Here is a 21,789-nt window from a genome sequence, read left to right on the forward strand (position 1 = left end):
TCTAGAATCCTATAAAATGTTTCGCTATTTCACTTGAGCCATCTCTATTGATAATCTGTACTGTTAAACCATATTCAACTTTAAAAGAGCCCTTTTGGGTAAGCCCTGAAATCTAACTTTTTTTTTTTTTAGCCCAAAGTGGCAATTATCCCAGAAGGGCTATTGATTTAGTTTTGCATTTTGCGTTGATTCAATACAAACGGCGTTTCACTTTTCAAATTGTTGCCACCAAATATTACAGCCCTGCATTTTATTTAAAGAAATTAAATAATGAAGGATCCGCATAAATATGTTTCTCGCGCTGTGAAAAAAGAACAGGACATAGAGATATCAAATTTTGAGTAACGTGGTCCTCCACTCAAATATGGACAGCTGGGCACAGCTGCCCATATTAAAACAAATTTGGAATTTGTTTTATTCTCTCTTTGATATTTTGTAAAACTTTAACGAAATTTCGATTTCAACACTGTACAAACAAACAAACAAAAACAAAAAAAAAAAAAAAAAAATTATCTCCAGCGCGAGAGACTGGGTAGCGGAAATTCTAAGGATATGCTCTTTTTAAATTATTTTGTGATACTGCTGTTGAATTGAATTTTACGGTTTAAGTGCGAAGAACGTAATATTTAATAAATAAAGGTACCGCACATAACGGGGGGAAAGTCCCTTTGGACGGACGTAATCTAAAATCTGAAATTTTTTATTTTATTTATTTATTTTAGAAGAGAAGGAGGGTAAAATTTTTATTTTTCAATCTCACGACCTTCTAAAATTCTCATCAGAACTCATTAAAAAATTTATAAATCAAAGTTCTGAAAGCATCATATTCCATTATTAGTAAAAGAGCAAATTTTTTACCATATAACGTTGCGCGCCTACAACTTGCACGCAACCAAGGGTGACTGTGAAAGCTTGTATAAACCACAGAGTCTTGTAAAGGGTTTAAGTCCCTTTTTATTCAACGTAATGAATTACAATTGCGTTCTCTTGACGCTTACAAACGGTGCCAACTCGGCAGTCAAAATAAAAATAAGAACCTGAAAAGAAAGTAAAGACAATATTCTAACTACGAGGCTCTCTAAAATAACTAACTCACCGCGTTTTACAAAAGCCGCAGCCAATTCAGCAGACTTGAAGCTCACTGGAACAATTGCAACTACTTCCCGCCAAGCACATAGGCCGCAACGCGGGGTTCTTCAATTCTCGATTTCTACCTCCGCGCTCGCTAAGTAAGAATAACTCTCTCACCGAACTCGTTTCCTTCTATTTAAATCATACTACTTCCGCTGATAATTTGAATGCTTGCGCGTTCTACTCAAATTTACATATTCTGGCATTGGCAGTTCCAGGGGAAAGTAAGGATTGACAGGAAAGATAGTTTAAACTTAAAATAAATGTTAGTTAAAATAAATATAAACCCTACATTTGCCGCTGCCAGAATTTGGAAAACTTGGAAGCAGGTCCTACAAACGACCTGTTGTAAGTTTATCTAATTCTGAACTAACTGGCGAAAGCCTCGTTTACACAAAAAAAATCTTATGTAATCAATTATATATTAAAATTCTGTTATTCGTTACAAAGCTTTCTTCTTACAGCAACTTTTCCTGGACTTCATCAATCAATCTTGGTCTTTCCTTCCAGCATCTGGAAGGAATAAGTATCAGTATCTTTCTACATACATTATAATTTACACTTTCTTGACACAATAAATTTTTGTTTTTAACGTTTCGTTTTTCTTAGTTATTGCTTACTTCACATTCATTCAATTTTTCAAGCATTAATTTAACTTTACCCTGGCTCTCCACCATGTGTGGTGTCAAACGGGAATATTCGTGTTTTAGTCTTACAACACTTCCCCTAACCACCATGATTTGTTAGAATTCAACAACCAAATAGACACACCTTACTCGACATTCTACAACTCAATGAGCTACTTTAATATTCTTAAAAATTCAAATGTAGGTGGAGAACCCTACAAAATACATTCATTCTAGCTTCCCCCTCATTCATCTTTAAACATGCAGGCTTTCGCTCTAAAGCATGACTTTACAGTTTAATACTTAAATTTTGACTTCATTGCTTTTAAGCATTCACTTTTAGCATCTACAATTTTATGCTTCTAGACTAAATTCTACTTTTACATAACATGCAAGTATTTACATACATTTACAAAAGTTTAATACATATGCTTTTTACAATTTACCATAAAATGAATAAGAGAAAATAAATTTTTACTTTACTCATTCTTCGCCAAGCTGGCGGCACTGAAACTAAAATTCTTATTAGTACCAGAATACGAAGTTATTTTTATCTCCGGCCAAATTTTGGCTTTAACATAACAGAATTAGTCTTTCGACCAACAGAAAATGCTTGTTTTTAGCTTTTACACTTAAAGAAAATAATACTTTTGCCTTAACTAAATAAAGTAAAACAAAACTAAGTCTCAACCCAGACATATTGACTTTCGTCAAAACATAGAACTTCGTACTTATGCATAACATTTCGGAACAAAAGAGAAAAAAAATTTATAGAAGGTTTTAACTTATCTTTGAGTTTTCGATGCTTGAAACTCCGTCATCCGTTTTTGACAAAATTGATCCCAAGTTAGAGGTGTCATGGATGTCAATCTTCTCCTTGTTGATCTCCGAGTGTCGTCCCCGTTGTTTTTTCTTTTGCGTCCTCTACATGCTGGCCTCTTGACGGAGTAATCGTCTGGTTGTTGGCCTTTGCGTTTCTGCCTGGGACGGCTGGTGTTGACGTCCTCCGGTCTGGAGTCCTTCTTGAATTTCTTCTGTTCCTCGTACTTCTGTGCCTCCTGTTGGCGTTTCAGTTTCCGGAACGGCGGCCTTGCTGGCACCTGACTCTGTGGCCGTGTGCGCGTTCTCCTTGATGTGTAATTTCTCCTGCCATCTTTTGTAGGTGGTGTTTTCGTCTTTACCACGGTTTCTTTACCCGGTTCATCTGTATTTTTGTTTTTCTTAAACGCCGGAGATTGAAAATCTTTTTTTCTTTTTGATACCGACGTCCGGGTTGTAGAAGTGCTAGGTCTCTCTTCAGTTCTCCGTTTCTTGGGTGGTGGAATAGTTGTTGCAGTCTCTGGCCCTTCTATTTCGTTTAGACTTGAGTCCTGCAAGAAACTTTTAAGGATTTCAAAATCATTTGGATTATAGTATTTTTTCACCTGGTCGGGACTTGCTTTACAGATTTCCCCTCTCTCGTTTTTAAGATATAAGACTACTCCTTTGATTTCCTGAATTACATAGGGGCCTTCAAACTTTGGAGCTAGCTTTGCCATAAAATTGTCTGGGGCACTTGATAGAGAAAATTTCCGTTTCAATACTTTATCACCAACTTTAAAATCTGCTTCACGGCGTTTTCTATCATAATAAATTTTCTGTCTATTTCTTGCCATATCCGAGTTTTTAAGTGCCTGATCAATTAGCTTTTGCACGTCCTTTTGTCTAAATTCCTGCTCTCTTTGTTGCACAAAGAATAATTTATCTAAAGGCGTAATTAACTTTCTGCCTAAAAATAATTCTGCTGGAGTTTTTCCCGTAGTATCATGATGTGCCGTTCTTAAAGCATAAGCTAATTCATTTATGTAGCCATCCCAGCGCTTGTGATGTGTGCTAACGTAACTGCGAATTATTTTTACAATGTTTTTATTAACTCTTTCTGCTATGTTAGCCTGTGGTCTATACGGAACCATTTTGATATGGCGTATATCAAGTCCATTGCATATGTTTTCAAATATTTGACTAATGAATTGTTTTCCGTTATCGCTAATGACTTTTATCGGTGCACCGTATTTTAAAATGTATCTGTGTAAGAATGCATCTGCGACTGTTTTGGCTGACGCGCGTTTAAGTGGAACAATTTCTATCCATTTTGAAAAATGATCTACTATTACTAAAAGAAAACGATTTTTATTTAACTCGCTCTGGGGGAAGCGACCAAGGAGATCTATGCCTAAAATTTCATTTGGAAATGTAGCGCGAATGCTATTTAAGTACCCGGCCGGGCTGTAATTAATATCATTTATTAACTGACATTGATTGCAGGACCTGACATACGCCGTTACTATTTTGTATAATTGCGGGAAATATACCGCCTCGCGTACCCTTTTTAAAGTCTTTCTGACCCCGAGGTGGCCCGCTGTTTTTTTTTTTTTTTTCGTGCAACTCCTTCAAAATGCTTAATCGAAGCGAGGCTGGGATGACTGGCTTATACTCAAGATTTTCGTTTGTTGTTTTCGTATAGAATAATAAATTATCTATTATTTCATAGTTTTTTGCTCTATTTCTTATCGCATCGATATCTGTGTGCTCAAAGCTTTCGGGGTCTTTCAAATAAGCATAGATATTTCCAAATTCAGGATCAGCTTTTAGTTCAGTAATAACCGTATCTCTAGAATCTAAAATTTTTGAAGTCAACACAGCGCATTTAAGTTCATTACCTTCATCGTCCAGTTTTATACGAGAAAGTGCGTCAGCTACATTGTTTTCCTTACCCGGTTTATATTTTATTGTGATATTATATTCTTGGAGTTTTAAAGCCCATCTTATTAACCTGGGCGTTAGGTTTTTTCCCGAGTAAAGTCTACCAACAGCCGCATGATCCGAAAAGACTGTTACTGGCGATTTGCCGAAATAAACTCGAAATTTGTGTACAGCCATTAATACGGCTAATGTTTCTCTTTCTGTAGCTGTATAATTCATTTGTGTTTGATTCAATGTTTTACTAAAAAATGCCAGCGGATGGTTATTTTGCATAAAAACCGCCACCCACCGCATAGTCTGATGCATCTGCCGCAATTTCCAGTTTTCATCCCCCTCAGGGAATTTTAAAACAGGGGCATTAATAAGCGCTTCTTTTAATCTTTCAAAAGCTGTGTTCGCTTCTGTTGTCCACGTAAATTTACTCTTTTTTCTTTTGATTACTAAGAGTGGTTCAACAATATTAGCGAAATCTTTTATGAAAGATCGATAGTAAGAACATAGTCCAAGGAAAGACGAAAGTTTCTTGGCGGTGTTGGGCGGTGGGAAATTCTTAATAGCTTTTATTTTTGAATCTTGCGTTTCTATACCCTTTTGCGAAATTTTATAACCGAGATATTTAAGTTCTTTAGTTGCGAACTTGCATTTTGAGGCGTTAATTGTAAGACCGGCCTCTTTTAATAATTTAAAAACTTGTTCGAGGTCATTAATGTGTTGTTCCAACGTATTACTCGTTATAATTATATCATCTAGATAAATTAAGGTTGATTTTCCTAGGACAGGCTTTAGAACAATGTCCATAGCTCTCTGGAATGTTGATGGGGCCCCACACAACCCAAAAGGCATGCGTAAAAATGCATAAGTGCCCGATTTTGTTATAAACGCGGTTTTATGTACATCTTCGGGTCTCATAGCTATTTGATAGTAGCCAGACGTTAAGTCCAAAGTAGACATATATCTCGTCGATTTGATCTGTCTAATGATCTCGTCTATAACCGGCAAAGGGTAAACTGGAAATTTAGTTATGCTATTTAGTTTTCTATAGTCGATAGCAAACCTCCAAGCCCTTTTATCCGAAGGAGGAAACTCGTTCTTTTTCCTACATAGTACGACTGGACTCGCGTATTCACTATTTATGGGCGTTATTATTTTATTCTTTAACATCTCCTGAATATGTTCTTCGATGATTAAGTCTTTTTGTTTATCATAGCGGTAAGGTTTAGTCCTACAAGGTTTTTCGGCATTTAATTGAATCTTGTGCGTCACGATCTGACAGTTTCCCGGTTTTTCTGAAAACAAATGAGAAAAATTACTCACCACTTGCTGTATTGCTTTACTTTCCTGGTCATTTAAATGGCTAAGGTCCAATTCAGGTGTCTCCGCAGGTTCCACCACCCTCTGGTCCATCTCCAGCACCACGGAACTATCTTGAAAATTTAATTTGGCCCTCGCGGCCCTTAAAAAGTCCATACCTAAAATAAGAGAGTGTTAGAGGTGTTTCACCACAAAAATTAATACTTTGAGATTTTCCTCTTTTATCTGTAAGTTTAATGATACTTTCCCGATGCAGTGACATGTTTTTCCTTGCGCCGCTATAATTTCCGTATTTCTGGTTTTGAATAGTCGTATCCTATAAAAATTCTTTTTGAAGAACTTTTCACTCATGAAATTGCCTTCTGCCCCTGTATCGATGAGGGCTTCTACTGGTACATCGCCAACCAGGACTTGTATAATTGGTAGCTGTTTTTTACGATGACTGTATTTAGATGTCTATTTGAGGGTTTTTCTAAAACTTCCGGGGTCTGGACCCTCCCTTTCACAGGCCCCTCTAGTCGTTTAAAGCTTTCCTTTCAATCTGTGTCTTCTGGGTACGCGGATGCTTATTTTCAAATTTTCTTTTTGGGCCTTGACCTTCGAGTTTCGATGCGTTAGCTTGATAGTTCTTTCCCCCATATGAGCGATTTCCATTTCTGGTTTCCTCCTTCCTTCTGGTACTTTGAGAATATGTTTCCCCTCTCGCTCTTTCCGCTATTCTGCGATTTTGAAATTTCACCGCCAATTCGAAAAGTTCCTGCAATGTGGTTGGGTTTCTAATTTCAAAGTAGTCTTGGACAGCGGGTAACAATCTTGGTAATATTATTTCAATTATCTCCGCATCGGGTTTTTTCCCATACAACATATCCGTTAGCTTGATTTTTCGTAAAATAAAGTCCGTCAATTGTGCTGTATCCCGTTGATAGAAACTATATAGCTCGGCTTCCAGCCGTGCGCGATCTTTCACTATGGGGAAGGCCTTTACTAACGATTTTTTGAAATTTTCAAATGTATACGTCGGGCTTCCAAATTCACCTAGTAGAAATTTTCCTATATTTTTCCACCATAGCGCGGCCTGTCCTCTTAGTGCTGATGTGGCGATGGCGACTTTTTGTCTTTCAGGCACAGGGTAGAGCTGAAAGTGGTTTTCTATACCTTCTAAAAATACGGACACCGAATTTTTTCCGTCGAAATAGACGTTTGGCTTGATTGATGCTCTCAAAGTCTGGACCAGGTATCCAAATCCTTCTAACTGAGTTGTCATTTCTTGGTGTTGTCCAGCGTCTTCCATCCAATTTTCGCCCATTTCAGTTCGATAAGTGTTCGGGCGCCAATATAACGTTGCGCGCCTACAACTTGCACGCAACCAAGGGTGACTGTGAAAGCTTGTATAAACCACAGAGTCTTGTAAAGGGTTTAAGTCCCTTTTTATTCAACGTAATGAATTACAATTGCGTTCTCTTGACGCTTACAAACGGTGCCAACTCGGCAGTCAAAATAAAAATAAGAACCTGAAAAGAAAGTAAAGACAATATTCTAACTACGAGGCTCTCTAAAATAACTAACTCACCGCGTTTTACAAAAGCCGCAGCCAATTCAGCAGACTTGAAGCTCACTGGAACAATTGCAACTACTTCCCGCCAAGCACATAGGCCGCAACGCGGGGTTCTTCAATTCTCGATTTCTACCTCCGTGCTCGCTAAGTAAGAATAACTCTCTCACCGAACTCGTTTCCTTCTATTTAAATCATACTACTTCCGCTGATAATTTGAATGCTTGCGCGTTCTACTCAAATTTACATATTCTGGCATTGGCAGTTCCAGGGGAAAGTAAGGATTGACAGGAAAGATAGTTTAAACTTAAAATAAATGTTAGTTAAAATAAATATAAACCCTACAACCATCCGACATTTTTTTAATTGAAATTTCCCCTTCACGTTCCCGATTATTAAATATCAGTCCAGGAAAACCAAGCGAAGATATTTGAAATTGCTTCCCTCCTACGATCAATTTACAAGTATAATGGACAAAAATGTTAATGGACATTTCATCCTGTAACTGCAGTCGATTTGGCACGTACTCAGAAATATATGCTCTTCGAGGCCAAAAACCAAGGTATAGGTAAACCTAAATTTTCGGTAAAGGTACCCAAATACTAAGCAGACGAAGAGTGAACCTTGCCTCTTCTTAGATAAATACTTAATATGATTTCAGAATTTTAATGAAGTACGTTTTTTTTCTTTTTTCTTTTTCTTTTTTTTTTTTTTTTTTTTTTTTTTTTTTTTCGCATTCAAGCATTCTTTTTATTGGCATTAATATACATTAGAAAATCTTCTGGCAAATATTCACATTCAATTCTATGGGTTTTGTCAATTCACTGGAACCCACCAGTGTTCGAACAGATCAATCACTAAAAACTAATAATGTATCGCAGATTCGATTCCCAGGAATCGAGCAGATTAACATTAGAGGATTGCCGTAGTTTCTCCCAACTTTTAACATCAGCCAGAAAACCATTACAAATTTTTTCGCGTGAGCATTTTTTCTCAGACAGATAGCATTCGAGTGATGTTTTGTAGTGGTAAATATTATAACTATAACAGTTACAAAATACTGTGGGTTTATATCCTTTAAATGACAAATCTTTAAAAAATGCTTTCGACACGTTAGGATTTTGTGATTTTCATGCGCTGAAATCATTCATGGTCAATGTTTACTCAGAAGTTATAAAATTTACGCATTAAATTTATTATTGTGAAGTACGCTAAATTCAGGTCAACTGAAAAATTCTTGCGTTAAGTAGTACAAATTCTACCAGCTCCTTTCCAGTTAAAAGGAATGAACAAATAAGGTACAGTCTAAGTAATTTTACTTTTAAAAACATAAATAACTCATTTTCAATTTGCAATGAAGTATTTTTCCTCCCAGAAATATAACAAGAAAATATACAACACTGAACTTCAAACTGGAAAAAAAATTACGTAAGTAATTAAAAAAATAGAAGTTTATAATTAATTAAGGAAAGTAATAATAGCATGTTTTCTGAATTATTATTAGTCTCGAGAACTCGCCATTTTGCAATGTTTCACTTTTCATTTGAGTCTGTTGCCACTAGGAAAAACGTAAGATATTATCTTTTCATATTTAATCTGTCTGTTATTAATTAACAAAAAAGCTATTTAAAAGCAACAGATGCAGTTGTTAAGAATATTATTTTTTATTATGTTGTAGAGTCATTAGGTTATTTGGAAGCAGCTGATGTGAAAAATGTGCAATGCCCTCGCCGGGACTCGAACCTCGACCTCTCGAATACGCGCCAAGTGTGTTACCGTTACACCACGAAGAAGAGGGAGGGAGAAAATACCTTATAGTATATCTAATTAAATCATTAAATATTTTTATTCAATTACATACTTTTCAATTTTTAAATATGCAGAAGATATACAAAGTTCTCATGCTAGTCTAAATACACATTCACCTGGCGCCAAAACCATCGCCAGCTTGGCGATATCTCGCCAATTTAGCGGGACTCAACGTTAATGGGACTTGCCCCTATACTATCTTATTTTTCTGGAAAAGCATCTTCTCTTTCAAGCATATCACGTTAAAGTATATAAAAAAATTATACAAATAATCGATGTTTATCTTTCATTAAGGCAAAGTTTTTTTCTTTATCTTATAGAATAGATTTAAGTCTGAAAAGTGAAATTCCTGAATATGTTGAATATGTAAAAGAAATAAAAACCGCAGCAGTATGGGCATTGTATCCCTCTACCGAAACCATACTGATGTTAGTTTAACGTTTAAAAACAAGTGTAAAATTGCATCGCTTCATCAGTTTTTAAGTGCCAAACTTCACCAAGTAATATCTCCATTCATATCTGCAAGCTATAAAATTCTGCTAGTAAAGTTAAAAATCAGATTTCTGAATATGCAAAATTTGAAGAATAAACGCACGTAAAGTAAAATCGACGAATTTTAAAGTTATTTGAGATTTTTTTTTAAACAGGCATTAGATGGGAGGAATCATATGTAAATTATTTCGAGTTACATTAAAAAAAAAAAGTTTTAATAATGCAAACCTAGTCACTAAAAACCAGCTCTCCCCCCTCAACCCCCTCCCAAAAAAATAAAGATTACGCAGATTTTGAAAATAATTTTATCAATTTCAAAAGCTGTTTGTTCTTTAAATATCTTTAATGTTTTTGATACATGTTTATTTGATGATGTGTTGTTTTGAAAAGAATTACTTTGCTATTACAATTTAGCATACATAGAGTTCACACATTTTTTAGACAATGTATATTGTATTCACAAAACTAAATTACATAAAATTCTTGTGTTTTAAATGTTCTATTTGACATCCCTTATTTTGAACTATCTTTCGACGCCGCAATTTCCAGGATAATAATGCCTTTTGAAGTGGCAGAAGAGGTATTCTATCCCGTTCCTCCCGAACAGCTTTCCAGAGTCCTGTTAGGGTTTCGGGACAACGTTTGGATAATGCAGTTTTTTAAAAGTCCGAAAGCACAAAAATCCATAGGTGACACGTTGGGAGATTTAGTAGGGATATCAGTGAAGGGTATGGCCTTGATACCAGTTTTTTGTTCCATTTCTTTTAGGAAATTTACAGTGGTTTTTGATGTGTGACTGCTAGCTTTGTCCTGATGGAGTCTCACAGATTGATGGCACTGTGGGTAAAGCGATGGTATTTCATTCAGAAAAATTGGCGATAAAATATGTTCCTGATAGTATTTGGAGTTAATCTTGACATTTTTTTGCACTCTCTTTATTTTTAACTTGCCATTATAAGAAAAACCAGTAAGAATCATGAATCCCTTAGAAAAACTTTCTTTCGATTCTTTGAACCATGTACTTAAATTTTTTTCTCCCCTTTTAAGATAATAAATGGCTCTTTTTTTATTATTATTATCATTTAAATACACCCATGCTTCATCTATTGTGACAATTGTTTTCCATTTTTCTTTGGATAAGTGTTTCTCATATAGAATTCTGCAGCTTATCCTGCGTTGAGCGATATGCTTTGGAAGAAGACGATGCACATTGCGTTTTTTCGCTTTCTTAAGATTTAAATCAACGTTTATCATTTTGTTTTACAGTGGACCCCGATCATTTTAATGATTCTGCAACTGTCCTTTCACTAGGGGGATTTTCTTTTAACATTAAACAACGTACCTTTGCAATAGTCGAAGATGTCAGTTTTTTCCTTGTATATTTGTTTGGAATTTTTGTCCCACTTGAGGCTCCAATTTGACGTTTTTTTCCTTTCTTGTTGATGATATTACCTATCGACGCTTTTGATATCACAAAACCATGACTCTCACATCGTTTTCGGATAACGGAGTATGCATATTTCTGTTCGGAAAGAGCGTAAATGTAGCCTTCGAACCACTGCTTTGTTAAATTCGCCATTATGAATAAAAACAAAACTTTCAGGCCACAGACGATAATTTTGACTTTTAAAAACATAGTACAATTGTAATTACTTCTTTTACAGCAAACGATTTTTTATTACCGCTTACCAAAATCGTCTAAAAAATGTGCGAACAGCCTCTGTAGAAGTAAATTTTAGTTGCAAGAGTATAATATTTCAAACTAACGTGTGCCAAATCGTTAATATCTAACAAGAATGAACAAATTTCGTTCAATTTTAGTTAGAGATAAGGGAAGATGAGCTGTGTACAGTTGGTGTATTTAGTTTTCTCAGTAGAAATAGGCAAAAGCGCTCGTTTATGTGATATCAAAATTGTTCACTCACTGAACTGAATCAGTTGCGACTGGGAGGATGGAGATATGAAAGAAAAAAATCCATTGAGCAGTGGAATCAGAATCGACTCAATCAAACGCTAACTTCCTCAACTAATTTCTTTCAGCTGTAGTTTGGGGATTTCTTAAAATCTTCTTTTCACATATAACTAACAATACAATCTAGAATAAAAATAAAAAATTTCAAACTGCTGTTAACAGTGCCTAAAACCACCAAATTTTGAAAACTAGCTCTCCCCCCCAACCCTAACTCCCAAAAATTCCGAATTAGTATTTATTTTTTAGCTATTTCATATTTCGTGCAAATTTAATGAACTTTCGCTTAAAAATTCAGGAATATGAAAGCTTTCTGACGCCACTCGGAAACATGTTTACGTTTCAAATTGAATCAGAAAACTCAGCAATAAGTGTGTAGAGATATTGGGTATTTTTTTGGAAGAAAGAAAGATGAAAAATTAACAACGCCTTTGCCGGGAATCGAACCGCGGACCTCTGGAATACTAGCCCAGTGTGCAGACTGACATGCCAAGAAGGTGGAAGAAATACCTTATATACTCCCCCTTTTAAAGGGCGACTGGGATTTTTAGGGAACGCAGTCGCCAAATCCTGGGTGAGGAGAATCATCATCCAACACCCTTTCCGTTCGGGCGCAGCTGTAGAGACATTAGGTATTTTTTTGGAAGAAGGAAAGATGAAAAATTAACAACGCCTTCGCCAGGAATCGAACCACGGACCTCTGGAATACCGGCCCAGTGCGCAGACCATCACACCAAGAAGGCATACCAAGAAGGTGGGAGAAATACCTTATAAGTGTTTTATCACTCTACAAAACGCAATTTGGCTTAGAATTTAATCAACAAACTCAGCGATTTAAAAGAGATGTACTACAGCTGCCCGAAACAAAGTATTTTTATCTTCCACCGGGTAGTGTTTTATCGTTCTTCAGAGCGGTAAATTTAAATTTTCTTTAAAATTTATTCGGTTATTAATTTACAAACTAAAATATTTAAAAGCAATAAACTCAGATACTTTGCCATTATTATTAATTACTAAGCTGGATCCATGGTGTATTCGTCAAAATCATTGCAAACATTTGTTTTTCTTTAATAACTATTTTAGGCGGTTTGCCACGCAGGCGGCTAGTATAAAAAAAAAAAAAAAACTGTGCAGTAAATTACAGTATTCACTACAGCACATCGTGTAATTTACACGGCAACTGAGGTCTAGAAACATAGGACTAGAATAATTGTTCAAAATAATGCAATACTTTTGATTTATTTTTAAAATCCTTAAAACTTTTTATGAAATTATACTACCTGAATCCATTCAAATTACGCTACTGGACTCATAAAACTCTTATATATATTTTTCTTTTTTATAATAACTGTTTTGGGTGACTAGCAAGTGGAGGGGAAAAGTGCGCAAGACATCAAGGCTAAATTTTATAACTTATTAAGTTTTTCTTGACCACGAATATCAAGGGATTATACTTCAGACCTTTCGCCTACACTATTCAAGAGACAGCATTTTCTTATCTATTCCTGATGCAGTATAGTTCAATATTGCTATTTTGACTGATGATCTCATTTCTACCTGGCTTTCTACATTCTACCCACCGTTTCCGGTGTTTTCGGGAGATATAAATCTTTTACGCGAAACCGCCTTTTATTTGAAACTGTACGATTTGAAATGCAATGATTTAAATTCATGTTTCAAATCGCCAGTAACACATTATTCATGATGAAGAGAGTCTGAATGTTTTGACATAATGAAGAGAGTCCTTAAAACATCTTTCTGCGGGACATCCTCCCTACATTTTTCTTGAACTATAACCTAGTTACATTACTAGATATTTTTAAAGTGTGAACCGTAATTAGGGATCATTTACTTCTTTGAATAACCTTTTGGCAAGAATTAAAAAAAAAAAAAAAAAAAAAAAAAACGATCTTTTGTGACTGCAATGTATTTCTGGTGGTATGCTGATCGGAATGGGTAGTCAGTAAAGTTTCGTTCCACAAGTAACAGACAGCTGATCGAATCTCACGCACAGAATGAATGTTTATGACCGTAAACCTTAAATTCTTCCTCCGTTGATGAGGCGAAACTGAGCAAAATCGTATTGTCAACCTGTAAGGTACTCACGGCTTTGGGCGACCATCAGGGCCAACGCATTTTTCTCTTGGCCACGATAAAATCCGTAGACTGGAATTCCTGATCTGGAATCTGTTCAGGATCAGGAGGATTAGAAATAACATTTTTACAATAATTTACATGCCCATGTTTGAATAAACATTGGTAAAACAAACAATTCAGGCATAACTCTGAAACAGAACTTATCTCTGCTCATTTTTAACATTCCATTAAATTTGAATTAATTTTTAATTTTGACTTAATAATTTCTATCATTTTGTTACTTTTTTTTGGAATGACTTTAAAATTTTCAACATCAGCGACTGCACGGTACAATTCTGAATGAGAGTTAGTATATGGGATTGATATTCCAATTTGAATTAGAAACTAGGTGGGACATTTGATAATAAACTGTTAATTTTATAGTCTGAACTAAAATTGTGATAAATACAACTGAGTTGTTTGTATCAGATTAACTGCGCTGCATCGATAATAATCACAACTAACTGTAAACTAAAATACGATTTCTCAAACAAATACATCGGCCAAAGCCTTGATCAAACAAATACATCGACCAAAGCTCACGGTCGGCCAAAGCCGTGAGCACCTTACAGGTTGACAATACGATTTTGCCCAGTTTCGCCTCATCAACGGAGGAAGAATTCAAGGTTTACGGTCATAAACATTCATTCTGTGTGTGAGATTCGATCAGCTGTGTGTTACTTGTGGAACGAAACTTTACCAACTACCATTCCGATCAGGCGTCTTACGAAGTGCGTGGTACTGAACACCAGTTTTCGTTAACTTTTTCCTTTAAAAGTGTTACTGTTCTCATATCTATATTTTATACTTCACTTGTATGATAAAAGGTAGAGATGGGGCAAAAACTGGGTTTTAAAATGATGCACATGATTATAGGACATTAACAACGATTATTATGGGTTTTTTGGAAGGGAAAAAGTAGCTAAGGGTTTTAAAGATACTTTGAATAAAATTAATATTATATTTAAAAATATGATTATTTAATACTAATATAACAATGACAATCTCTTTTTATTCAAAGCATTTTGTTTTAGCAGATTTTTATGCCAAAGTTAAAAATAAAAATACCTTTAGAAAAATGAAAGTGTATTTTAAATATTTCAAATTCCAGATTCCAACTTACCATAAACGGACACTATAAACCGGTATTTTGGCAGTTTAAAACGCGTAAGTACTTCCAAACTGACCTATTTTATGAAATATATTCATTCACAAATATGTATGATGCTAAAATAACAGAAGTTGTAAAAATTGCAAGTTCTGATCACAGAAAATATTTAACTTTTTAAACGAAAATAATACAACTAATGGGATGTAATAAAACAAATTTTTCATTTAATGAGCAAAATTTACGGTAAAAGAAACAAATAAAAACTTGCAGTTTTTACCTTTCCATCATTTTTAATTCTCAGTACAAACCTGAGTGCAAATATAAAAGAACCACACAGAAAGTCCGCAACGGAGTATGGTTTTTATTACTTATATAAATTGAATAGATATTTATAAAACAGGTGATCTTCATGAAAGTCAAATTTGAAAATAAAATAAAAAAACGCTGCATGGAATATTTAAAATATTCTTCTCTTTGAAAACTATATCTTTATGAAGTATAATAATTTTAAATGACTCGGTATTTTACTTTGCGAAGCATTGATGTAATTAGAAAGATAAATAACAAGACCTATACTATGTTGCTCTGATTGACTACAGCGTACACAGAGTCGTTTATTTTATTTAAATAGAATTTTACACGTGTTTATATACGTAATATACAATACACAAGTTAACATACAAGTTATTATACAAGTTGCGTCAAAAAAATGTATACATATTTTGAACTCTTACAGAAAATTTATTTTACAACCTATACGGTTAAATTTCTCGGAATGGTAAGTTTATACTCTAATTTGAAAAAAGTATACTTTATGGTCAAACTGAATATTCTAAATGGTGCTTAAAGTAAATGTTCAAACATTATTCTTCAGCATCGATACATTTCTGAGTACGAGTCAGGATTGACTCCGTACCTTGCACCAAAGTGTCTAATAGGATTTCGGTGGATGAGATTCAAGTGGTATGCTCAGAAATCCCGTTGGACACTTTGGTGTCAAGTACGGAATCAGTCCTAACTCGTACTCAGAAATATATCGATGCTGAAGACCACGACTTTGAACATTTACTTAAAACACCATTTGGAAAATTCAGTTTGGCCAGAGAGTATACTTATTTTTCATATTGGATTGTAGCCCTACTTTTCCCAGAAATTTAACCTTGTTGGTTGGAAACTAAATTTTCTATGACAGTTCAAACTGTGTATACATTTTTCTGGCGCACCCTGTATAAACTTAAACGAAGTTTATTAAGTAATGCACCTTCAAGAGATCCAAAACAGGTTCGGGCACCAGTGAAGTTTATGCTGCAGTTCAACACATCAGAGATGACGACTTGGTCCATTCAGTAAACCGTTTTGGGTAAAATGAAAATACAGTCTTGTCCTTATCTTCTACAGAGAGGGACCACACATGAGCACTGAACTTTTTTACATGACTACGAGCATGCCCTGCACTGCCAACTCTCTTAAGCATGGATATTTCAAAATAACTTATCTTTCTTTTATAAAAGCACAAACAATTCAGCATAATAGTACTGAAAATGTATTCTCTCATTCTCTTAAAAAAAAAAAAATTCATCGATTTTTAAAGTGAAAAAGTACTATTGTTGTACCTATCGCAATACTAACGTTTAAGAGACAGAAAAACAGCCATGGATCAAAAACCGTGATAAGGCATCACCAAAGCAAATACAATAAATCCAACTGCTGAATTTTTATATGCTTGGGAGTTACTAAAACTGGCAGTTATTCCCAAAAAGAAACGAAGCGTAATAAAATGAAACATAAAAGCAAATCTAAATTTAACCTTATGTCGAGGCATGTAGTGATTTAATAAAGCAAACGTTGACACCGTGAAAACTTAGTTGAACTCCCTAAGCGGCAGATACTTTCCGAAATGGGACAATAATCACGCAAAGTCGTCATTTCCACTATAAGGAATAGCTTATCGCAACAATTTTTCACTAACTGCAACGTTGACGGAATACTCAAAAATGGTCTGCAGTTACATAATCAAGTAACAACTGCAACGGAGTTTTACTTTGTGAATACGAATGGGAAAGAAATGCGGAAAATTTTCACAGAACGAAAACTGCAAAAAATACTTGTCTTGAGCGCTGTTTACGTATGTGTTAAATAGAGGGTAATGCAAAATAATTTATTGTAACAAAGCATTATCATCAAAAGAAATGGGAGCCAACAGGATATTTAAGACAAGCATTCCTCGATCAAATGGTTTTGTTTATTTTAATTATAACAAAACACTCGAAAACTATCTGCCTACAAGAAGGGATGCCTTTGTGGATGATTTTCTAAGGAAAACTTGCTCATACATATGTTATCCATGGGGAAAACTACGAAAACGCCTATGCAGGCAGCCTATTAGCTAGAATTCAAACTCCGGACCAAATTACCGATGTTCAGCGATTTTACCGCTCGGTTGTTGGTAGGCACTTCGATCAAATAAAGAACTGTAATTTTTCTATCATAAACTGATTATATCATCGAATTCACAGAGTACAGTAGAAAACCACATGTCGCGCCGAAACATCACCGTCATCTGCACAATGACAGACTTACAACTTCATACAGCTTCTCTTGCATGTTCACTATTTTTTGCTTTTTTAACAATTTCGCAGAATCAATGATTTTTTTCTTCATTGCACAGATATAAGCAAAACCGTCTTAAGGTATTCGGCGCTCGTGGAATACTAACAATCGAACGCTCTTCTTCATAACATAACACACGAGAGGAAGAGCAGGAGTGAGATGACCGTCAAATAAATCACCATCTGTGGCTAAAATACTTAAATCCTTTAATTTACTCTGTTCAAAGAAGACAAAAATAATTTAGTAAATAATTTTTTTATACTTTTCAGTTGCGAAAAAGATCTCTCCACTGTAATTTATAGTGGCAATGCTTTAAAAAATGCGCATTGGCCACATCAAGAAATTTTAGACTCAATTTTCGAGACAAATATTTCTCTTAAACTAAAAGTGCTATATCGCATATCATTCATATTAATCGATTATTGTGTTCATATTGAAAAGTTGGCTTTCAGAATTAATTCATATAAAACCAAAAATAAGATACTACGGTAAACCACTTTTTGGTTTTGCTGAAAATGCAATCAATATAGAAGCAACAATAATTCAAGCTGTTATGGTATGTTCATTATTTTCAAAATACAAAGAAATTATTGGACTGGTACCAGTACTTAATATGACTGCTGAAGATGAATTAGATATACGTATAATATAAGCAATTAATTAATTATTAAAATTAATAATAATGCACATTCTACAGTATATTGTCTTTTGTACAGTATGCAGAAAAGGTTAATGATTTTAAACAATGTATGAAATGTATGATCCAAAAACTAGTTAAGGAAACATTAGCATTTCTATGAAATATTGTAATCTATAATTATGTGATATTTAACTGTGTAATATTAAAAAACATGAAATATTTTTAGTAATTGCAAATTGCAGTTTTATTACTTTTCGTTTGGTAGCTATTCTTCCAAACACTGTGTAATTCGCGTTTTTTTTTTTTATATATATATATATATATATATATATATATATTGCTGTTATGTATGTTTATTAGATTATCTCAATAAATGAAATGTTGGAAATTAGGTTTTATTTTTTATTAAATTTAAGTATATTCTATTTTCTTCGCTTACTTTTTATGTGCTTGTGATAACAAAGAAATTCATAATAAATAGAAACAAAAAGTTTCATCCTGTGCTATTTAAGGAAGAGCTTACTTTAACGTACTTAACTTACTATCGCTTACTATATTATTTCAATTATTTCTGTACAGTAACAAAAAGGAAAGTTATTAATTAAAAAAAGTGTATGAAATAATCATTATAATCTACCGCTATTCTAAAATATAGAAACTAAAAATAAGTAAATACATTAACATATGATCGAAAGAAATGGTGTTAAGAAACATCAGCATTACTAGTAAATACTGCGATCCATAATTATTGCACTTTTAATTGCTTACTATTTAAAAAACAAAAAATATTTTTTTATTAATTGGAAATTTTAGTTCTGTTACCTTCTTTCTGCTATTTATACTTTCAAACACTACTAATTCATGTTTGTTCTTAAATAGTGCTGTCATGTATGTTGTTTGTTAGGTTATTATTTCATTTTAGATATGAATATGGGAAGCTATTAGATTTAGGTATATTTTTTATCACATTTATTAACTACTTTATACTGTCTTTCATTTGCATATATCTTGGAGATATAGAAATTAATGGTTATATTTTTTACTGTGAAACGCGAATAAATTTATACTTGAGTTCAGGTAAAATACTGACCTTGCTAATTTATCATGACAGAGGCAATTTTCAATGTCTCTGAGATTTAACAGAAATAAATGTGATAATGAAATAAATGTGATAATGATATCAGAAACGCTCTTTTTTTTACCCATATACGTATATATATCTTTAATTTTATTTATGTCTAATTGAGTTTTATTTACTTAAAAATTTAATTAATGTTATATATTTATAATAAACACTTTCATAATTAATTTCACTTAAGGGAAGAAAATGATGAAATCTTAAATAATCGTAACTTAGAATTTAAGTTATTTAAAAAATATAGTTTAAAGTACTGAAAATAATTAAGGCTATTATTAATTATGTATATTTAGTCTAAAGAGAAATTTAAAAACTATAGTTTAAAGTACTGAAAATAATTAAGGCTATTATTAATTAGGCATATTTAGTCTAAAGAGAAAAAATTGTATTATCTTCTGGTTTTCAAGCAATGATAAAATATTTAAACTTTAGATAAATACAAGGAATACAAAATTTTAAAAAAGAAGAAAAATATATTAATTATTAAGCTTATTTTTCGGCATAAATCAATATGTAACACAAGGATATAATAACGACATTTTCACAACTGTTGCAAAAAGGTGGCATTTTGCGAACATTTAGGCGTACACGTCGTGATACGATGCTTTCACAACCAAAATATCACCCGCGAAAGACGCAATAACGACGTGTATGCGACAAAAACCTCATCTGCAAAGACGTAATTAAAGACGTCTTTGCAACGGTTGCAAAACAGTGGATGTTCGCGGACATATTCGCGGATGATACGATGCTTTCACAACCAAATATCACCTGCGAAAGACGCAATAACGACGTCTATGCGACAAAAATCTCATTTGCAAAGACGTAATAAAGACGTCTTTGCAACGGTTGCAAACGGTTGGGCGTCTTAAAGACGACATATTGCAACGTTTTTGCAACGACATCCGCGACGAGTTTGCAACGTCGTTACGACGTTGCTGTGCTACTTGGGAATTTCACAGTAGATATATTTTCTTCGTTTTCAAATAAATATACTTGTTTAAAATAAAGGCATTCTTCAATAAAACAGCTTTCTTAATACTCCATAAATGTTTTACACAACTTTCTAGCATTCTTTCTAAGTGTGCCTTCGTTTAAATTTTTTAGATTGACCGAAAACTCAAGCATATGAAGGCCGGATACGGTTAACATTTACACACAGGGATCAATTACAATATCAATTACATAAGAATTGGACCCAAATGTCGCTAAATGGTTGCCAAGTTTAGCGAGTTTTGGCGATTTCTTGCCCAATTCGGTCACAAAAACTAAATGCCCAAATTATCGCCAGCTTGGCGATATCTCGCCAATTTAGTAAGATAGATAAATTAGTGATTACACTCTGTTAAATAGAGTTGCCCCTGTATTATTTTTTTCGGCAGAGGACTCTTTCAAGCATTTCATGTTAAACCTTATATAAAAGATTCTACAATTTCACATATAATTTCACTCAAATTATTCACATATATACGAAATTCGTAACAATATATATACTAATTGTTGCTTTCTTTTACATAATATTGACTACAACAATGAAAAAAAAGCAAAAAGACAAAAGGCGTTTTTTGGCAATCTTTTTTCTGAGTTATATCTTTTTCTTAATTTAAAAAATATGCAAAAAGGGCGCCTAACTTTGTTTCGCTCAGGATGCTCAAAACTCTATATTCGGCTCCATATGGTGGTTCCTAATATTTACAGAATTAATAATATTACTTAGATAAAGTTTAGTTCAAAATTAAACATAAAAAAAAATAATAAAATAAAATAAAAAACTGAAATGTTTCAGATTTTAAATTACGTCCAAAGGGGCGTTTTTTAACATTTTGTGTGTTACCCCTTTCTTTATTAAATATCATGTTCCTCGCACTTAAACCATAAGATCCAGTGCAACAGCAATATCGCAAAATAGTTTTAAAACGAGCCTATCTTTAGAATTTCCGATACAGAGACTCACGCGCTGGAGATAAAAATGTTTTTTCTGCACAACGTTGCCATTGCTCGCTTTGAAATCCTTGAGTTTGTTAATCAAAAATTCGTCAAAGTTTTAAAAAATAGGAAATCGATCATAAAACAAATTTCAAATTTGGTCTTCCACATGCTCATATTCGTTGGAGGATTACGTTATTCAAAATTCGATGACTCTATGTACAGTTGTTTTATCACAATACGAGAAATATACATACATTTATGCAGATTTTTCATTATTTAATTTCTTCAAATATAATGCAGGACTCTAACATTTTGTGGCAACAGTTTGAAAAGTGAACCGACATTTATGAGTCCGACGCAAAATGCCAAAACGAAACTAATAGTCCTTCGGGATTCAAATCCCTTTGGACTAATAACGTTATTACTTAAACAGATTAAACAGTTTGCGCAGCTGTTTAGATACACAATTCTGGTGTAAAGGATGTCATAAGGAAACACTTCCCCACTTATTCAAAAAGAGAAAAAAATATATGGTTTACTAGATAACCACACGATTACGTAAAATACACTTTTGTATCAGTCATTAAAAATTA

General features: G+C 33.8%; 1 protein-coding gene across 1 annotated transcript in view; it reads right to left on the bottom strand.

Moving 5' to 3' along the window:
* Kua (Plasmanylethanolamine desaturase Kua) overlaps positions 1-21,789 on the bottom strand; it is a 135,113-nt gene that overhangs the window by 90,002 nt on the left and 23,322 nt on the right. The gene's annotated exons all lie outside the window — the stretch shown is intronic.

Source organism: Stegodyphus dumicola, chromosome 2 (genome assembly GCF_044657685.1).
Source record: "Stegodyphus dumicola isolate Sdum_Otavi_A_Nest chromosome 2, ASM4465768v1".
Taxonomy (NCBI): Eukaryota; Metazoa; Arthropoda; class Arachnida; order Araneae; family Eresidae; genus Stegodyphus; species Stegodyphus dumicola.